Source organism: Falco naumanni, chromosome 9 (genome assembly GCF_017639655.2).
Source record: "Falco naumanni isolate bFalNau1 chromosome 9, bFalNau1.pat, whole genome shotgun sequence".
Lineage (NCBI taxonomy): Eukaryota > Metazoa > Chordata > Aves > Falconiformes > Falconidae > Falco > Falco naumanni.
This window is the reverse complement of record NC_054062.1, coordinates 29144406-29151669: the sequence shown is the minus strand read 5'-3', so window position 1 is coordinate 29151669 and position 7264 is coordinate 29144406.

The following is a 7264-nucleotide window of genomic DNA, read 5'->3' as shown; positions in this document are numbered from 1 at the left end:
TCTTTGATTGCACTGAGATTGCTGAAAGTCTGTTGGCAGAATCAGTTTCTGCTGGCGAGCACTGCCTGCCTGGATCAGGTCTCCTGAGACTGCGTCCCTTCCCAAGGAATGTGGATGAAAATGTTTCAGCATTATTCCATGCCAAAACTGGCTGTGGCTTTATGAACTTTGCAAATGGAAAAGTCAGAAAGAAATGAAAGGAGGATGTCATACTGCATTATAATGTAAGATGATGTTAGCGTTGATAATACATCCATACACACTTGTATGCCTCCATGGAGACGTATCTAGGTATGTCTACATGTTTATGTATAATTATAGATATAGCATTAATGTTCTACTGGAGTGTCTGGACATGATCAAAACAGTGCCCTTGAGCTATCCTTTGCATCTCACACCTGTCAGTCCCTGTGTCCTGTTACTTGCAGGGTCTGCCCCAGGGGAGCTCCATTTTCCCCCTGGCTTCCCATCTTCCACTACCCCAGGGAGACAAATGTTCGCCTCTTTCCATATTCTCACCAGGACCAGGGGGTGTACCTGGGATACCCCCGTATCTCCATCTCTCCTGCTGGAGGAGTGAATGGTCACCCTCACACAGACTCCTCTTGCTAAAGGTGGTGCAGCTGGTGAGTCCTGAGCAGTCCCCCAGGCTAGGTCAGATGGGACTTTAAAGGGAGATGGAGAGACCCTTTTGCTTAATATTCTCCCTTCATGAAACCACTGCATTATTGACCCGAGACAACAAACACTTGTCCTGGCAACAGGATCAGTCCCAACAGTCCATCACAGCAGCATAACTGGCCCTAGTACTGATCCTACTAACAGTAAACTCCTTACCTTAGCAACCGGATGAGAACATAAACCAAGCAGGATCAAATACCAGCTGGAGTACTGGCCCAAAAACCTACTAACATAGCCAAATCATGCGACTGCACCTTAGCGGGAATTTTCCAATCGAATAGCTTCTCCATTGAAAAATTAAAGGCTGCTTTGACAACACCGGTGAAAAAAAAAGGCACATTTGGCATGTTTTTTTTCAACCCCTATCTTTTGAGCTGGGAAATTTGCTGAAAATTTATTGAGAAGTCCTCATTTGCTTACATAAGTAAGTAGTCCTAGCCCTTTTATTTTGGACTGAAACAACTTTTTAAATAAATCATTCATTAAAACATATGTATTAAGAAGTTGAAACTAAAGCAAAAGGTTTTAAATATCTCAAAATCTTCCAGTAGTCCAAGCTGGTTTAGTATTTTGTAGTTTGTTGGGCTAAATATTGCTTTGGCTTTCTTTTTCCGGTGTTTGGTTTTTGGCATGTTAAGGAGGAGGTTTTCCCCTCCTACCCTTTATGTTCAACTGGTCTGTCAACACCCCAGGCAAGACGAGACCCTCGCGCTCAGCCAGCCTGGCCCACGGAGGCTCTGCTGGGCAGCACGCTGCAGCCAGGTGGCCTGCCCGGCCTGTCGGGAGTTCACGATGACGGTCACTGCTCAAATGCAACTATTCAAATGTCCACATGTCTTGGCTGAGAATTTTTTATTGTACTGGGCTGTGACAGATGAAGGTTTGAGGTTGCTGTTGGTAGTGCACTGACTGCAAGAACGAGTGTGAAACAGTACAGACACGAAACCTAATGGCTGATAAAAGGCAGTGGCAGTCAGCGTGGCTCTTACCCAACAGGTGTCCCAAGGGGCACGGAGGAGACAGGGCTGGCCCATTGGCTGGACCCAAGAGTTCCCTCACTTCTCCCCTTCCAAGCTTACTTTTACGCTATTTCTTTGCTTCTATGTGGAGCTTGAGTGACCCTAGTGTACACAAGGTGTAAAATTCTCTCGCTTTACCTTTAAAGGTACAGTCAAATAAAAATACAAAGCACGTGCTCAGCAAGGGGGGATCGTACCTTGGGGGCAGGCAGCTTTGGGGTAGAGCTGTGCTTTGGTGTTACAATGAAATTATAATAAGCAAAGTCCACCCAAGGGAAGCAATTTCACCATAGTTGCTGGCTCAACAGCTGACATCTTCCCTTACCGACCTGGCTCGACAGCTATGATGTGGTTTATCAGTATGTGGTACCACCAAGTTCCCCCAGGGACACAACAGGGCCTGCCCACAGTGCCCTCACTCCACTCCAAGCTCCAAGACCATTCCAGTCCCTCTTAGCCTGTGCTAAGGTTGCAGGCTGTGTCGCCTGGGGAACTACTGGGGAGTAGATACTGTGCATACCAACTGCATTCCACCCTGGAGGTAGCGGCTGCAGGTTTACCCTAAAATTTCCTTAATGTTATAACTTTAGTCATTTTTCCACAATTTTCTGTTGGGTTAGGGGTTTTTTTATCCTATTTGGAATGAGGAAGAGACGTCACCATCACCAAAATGGCTATGTGAGGGGAAAACAGTTTCTCATCCAGTCACAGACAAGTGCTCTTAGGGCTGGCTGCCACCCATGAGCCACTATGGAGCACCCTGTCCTGCTGGACTGTCCATATCTCTGGATACAGCTGCCATGCAACCAGCTGCATGCTGACCGTCTTGTTACTAACGCTGAGGGGGGCTATTCCTGCTGCTAAGTGTGTTTTCAAGTGGTAGAGGAAGCTGGCAGTAGCTGTATATCCTTCTGGGCATCCAAGACATGTTTAATGGTGTGAAATATCTGCATCCCTGGAGTATACTAAGAGGGGTTATCTGATTGTGCTCAGTAGGACACTAACCACGTGGTTTACACTCGTCAGTTTTTACACTTCTCATCTGAAAAACCTAAACGACAGCTTGGTCCTTGAAAAGCTTCTTAGCCTCATTCATGCTGGGAGAGTAGTGCTAATGTAAGAGCAGTTGTATATTCATACTGCACTTGAAGCACTCCTTCAGGGGGCACAGCTTTGCCAGTAAAACTGGTCTTAGTACCATGGCAGTAAGACCGACCTGTAAATAAATCTGACTCAAGTGGTAAAACAAAGGTTTTATACACTTGACTGCATCTGTACTACAGGCTTTTGCTGGAACAGCATTGTCGGCCAAGGTCATGTACGCCTGATAAGGCTGAGCAGAAGAAAGCCTGTGATGTTCAGAGGCCATAGATAAAACCACACAGATCCCAACATATGCTTTTTATTCCCACTAATCCCAAATCCAGCCTGAATAAAACTAAACCCTTGTTCATTACCCCAAATTAATGCCCACCTTGCTGTGTCTACGTTGTTAACTAACACGGCACACAGCAGACATCATCTTCCATACCATGCTAGGCTCTTTGAAGACTTTTCTGCCCCTTGCTGCTTATTGCTGTCTCTGCCAGCAGAAGCATTTCAGAAGGGCTTCCCGGTCCACCTGCAGCAAGCACAAAATGTTCCCTCCTGCTAACAGAAGTGTAAGGAGCTGAGCTCAGGAAGAGAGAAGGTCCCAGGCAGAGGGCAGTGGGAGAGGGTAAAGAAAGAGCAATGTGCTTAAAAGGTGTCATCATCTTTGTAGCATCTGGCCAACACACGAGCCCTTTGTGGCAGGTGCTAAGGTTTGTTTTCCTATGAGCCTTGGTAAATTGTGGACCAGATATATCCACCATGACATGCAGGAATTATTTCAGTTGAGCACATATAAGTCACAGAGACAGAGACTATGAAACCAAGGCTAAATCACCTGCCTGTGCAGTGGCAGTAGGAACAAGGTGTCTCCAGTACCTTGGCTCCTCCTTTCCTGGCTCATTAACGTAATTCTAAAATCTAATTAATAGCAATGACTCATTTATTCACTGTTTATTCACTCCTTTCCTGTTTTCACGGTGTCTGGCAAATGATGTATTGCAGAACAGAAAAGTGCCAGTGTCACCAAAGTAATTTTAATATGTATCTCATTCACTGACCTGGTGCAAAGGCATAGCTCTTAGCTCACTGGATTATTGTTTTTAAAGTTTGATTTGATTTGAACTGGGTAGAAATTGGAAGATTTCCAGAGTTTCCCATAAACAAGAGGCTTCCTAACCTCAGTAGCTCTCTAGACATTTGACATTTGCACAGAGCAGCAGACCTATGCATTTTAACAAAACAAACTGAATCCAACCATCACTACCTCAAAAGAAAATTTCAGACCAGATCTAGTGATTCCTTTGTGTGGAGCAAAGAGCATCACTTGTACCTTCAGCTGTACAGCTCCTCATCTCTGGTGACAATGTGATGCAGCCAAGGCAGTGTGGCGTTGAGCAGCAGGGTGACACACTGAGGGGTTCCAGATGGCTCATGAGCCCTCACTGAGAGGACAGGAAGCCTCCCAAGCTATGGAAGCTGATTCAATTACCAAAAAAGGGGACCACTTAGCAAGAAATGCCTCCCTTTGGTATGTCTGCACTGAAAAAAAACAGAGTTACATAGGGCTCAGGATGGCTGGGCAAAGTACAAAGTGATCACTAGTAAGAGAGCGCTGAGTAAAAAACCCTTCTCCTTCCTTTCCTTCCGGCTTGGACCCAGGTTGTGAGTTCCATCCCACGGCCTCATAGTGGAGGTAGGGACAAAACATAGTGCAGTGAGCCCTGGCAGAGAAACAGCTCTGTGGGGTGCATGAAGCTGACCCACAGGGGCTGAGCCCTGTGGAGGAAAACCCCACAGAAAAAGAGATGGAGCTGTGGTTTGCACATGTGCACATGCACACACACAAACCTGACTGCTTGTTGTCTGTGTTATCTGTCTGAACAACAAGCTGCAACATCGATCTGGATTACTCCCAGGTTCAGCCCCACAGAAGTATTCAGGTATTTGGTTTTCCAAGTGGGATTTTGAAACTTTCCTTTCTGACCCCTGTCAGATGGTGATTGTGAAATCCTTCCTGGGGAACCTCTGGCTCAGTCCCAGTTAAGTTTAGCTCTAAACACAAGTAATGGTTCAGAGGAGAAATAGGATTAGCTCTTTTCTACTGTACATCTTCCTTCCCTGCCAGCAGCCGGTTTCTTGTGCAATGCTACAGAAATATTTCTAATAAAAATGAACAACTCCCAGGGACACTCCTATACCTTGCTGTGCCAAGGACTGGTGATCACATCAGCATCTTGGTTCTCAAGCATCTGCCAAAACCTGATGGCTTCAGCCAGCACGACAGAGGAAGGGTGAGCCAGCTGTGATATAACAGGCAGAGTTCAGGTTTCTGGGGAGTCTTCTTTCAGAGATGCGCTTCTTCATTTAATGGGCTTTGTATCTTATTTAACACATCGGCTCATGTACAGTGCAGGTGTAAAGAAGCTATGTGCATATAATAAAAAAATTCAGCCAGTTCAATACCTAGGGGAGTCCTAATAAATTTGCCGCTATAGCAAGTATTAGTCTTTAGGGCCAATACTGGATGCTGGAGTTTAATAAACAAAAATTCTGAAGCAAGAGAACAAAAAGGTAAATTAGTTCAGCTGACAAAGCAAACACAATTTAATTAGAAATCAAAAGTTTTCTCCCAGTGTCTCAGACTGGTTGTGTCTGGGCTGCCTTCTGATGGCTGCTCTTGGGATGCATTTTCTGACTATACTATCAGAGGTCTCCCAACCTGGGCTGAAGGGCACTACTCCAAGTACACAGGAACTTGAATACCAGAATAGACCTTGTCAGCTAATGAGCTATATATGCCCAGGCCATCCATGGGGCAGAAGATGGGTAAGTCATGAAGGATGACATACTTCCAGGCGTCCAATTGTATACAGTATTAAGGTCACAGTACTCTGGCTTATGCTGGGGCTTAGAAAGTGGGCCAGTAACAACCACCCTGCCACTAGACTAGCCCAGAGAAGTGGGTATTTCCTCTGTACAAATAAAGCTGTCTCAGTCTTAGGTGCCTCATGATCCATGTAAAGGCTTCTTTGGTTGGTATCAGGAAAAGATCATATTTTGTGGTAATATGGTCACCTGAAGTCAATATTTTACTACAGTGCAAAGGAAGTTTTTAACTCGAAAGAATAAAGCATTGTTTATTGTACTCTGCTGCTCTTTTATTTATGGCAGGGGTGTCAAACTATTCAGTGGAGAGGTCTAAATTATGTACTTGGAGCTTGATTATCAATTCAGGGCTTCTCACTTCCCCTGCTTCACACACTGCTTCTACCGCACAAACAGCCAGACACAACAGGATCTTTATCGAGTAACAGCTCTTTTAGAGGGAGAATGTGCCACAGCAGCACACCACAAGCATTTCATCTCCATCCCCTGCTCCCTCGTGGTCCGCCTGGCAGCAAACGACTTCCTCCTGCTCTGTGCTGGCTTCTTTCTGCTGCAGGGAAGCAGAAAGATTAAGCATGCAGCAGAAGTGCAAACTTCCCAGAGACACAGCCCTACCAACAGGCTTTTCTCCCTGCCCCTGACACGGGATGGGGAGTCCTCTGGGAGATGCAGAGAAGGTCAATGCAAACTCACCAAGGGCAGCAACCTGTAGGGAACACGTAGGGAAGGGCACCAACTGCAAGAAGGAGAAGTTTAATGGTATACCAAGATCATTTTCTGCATGCACATGGCCTTCAGCATCATTGTAAATAATACTCTTAATAAAGAGCCAATTAGCCTAACAATCTCATTACTATCCCGCATGCAGTGTAGGAAGAACTAGCCTACAGCGTCACTGAGCGAAGATGCATTCTCGACTGCACGTTTCCTGCTATAATGTATGTAGGCATAAGGAGGCCTAAATAGATGTGCAAGAGGCAAAAAGCATGGAGAGCTGAGAGAGTGGCATGCAACTTTATAAAGAAGGTCCCTTGGCCTGGAGCTTTGCATCAACCCTCATTAACAAAACCTAGACCAACTTGCTGCAACAGCCCCGCACACCCTCTCTGAACCCCGACTGCCTGGCTGGCTCCACAGCCTCCCGGTGCTGGGCTCGGTGCTGGGGCAGGGCTCTGCACAGGGCAGGAGGGGCTGTGGCGGGGGGGTGGCACAGGCTGAGGGTCAGTACCAGAGCTGCAGGCAGGACCGCAGGCTTGCTGCAGAGCAGTGAGCGAGGATGTTGGGACATGATCCGAGCAGGGCAGGTGGAGGGTGAGGAGAAATCTGGGCACTGTGGATGTCTGTTATTTCTTGAGAAAAGAGTCCAGGACTGGAGATGCTTTGCCAAAATCATGCAAGTGACTTTTGCACAGAGGCCATTCATATTACATGTGGCTCATGCTAGCATGGAAATTCACAGAGAATTATTGCATAGGTTCTAGTGACAATGCAGTAAGACTTTAAACAAAACGGTTTTGTCTTATATCCGTCCCTCAAACCTCAGGCTTCCATTTTTCCTTCACAGAACTGAAAAAATATGCAGGCTG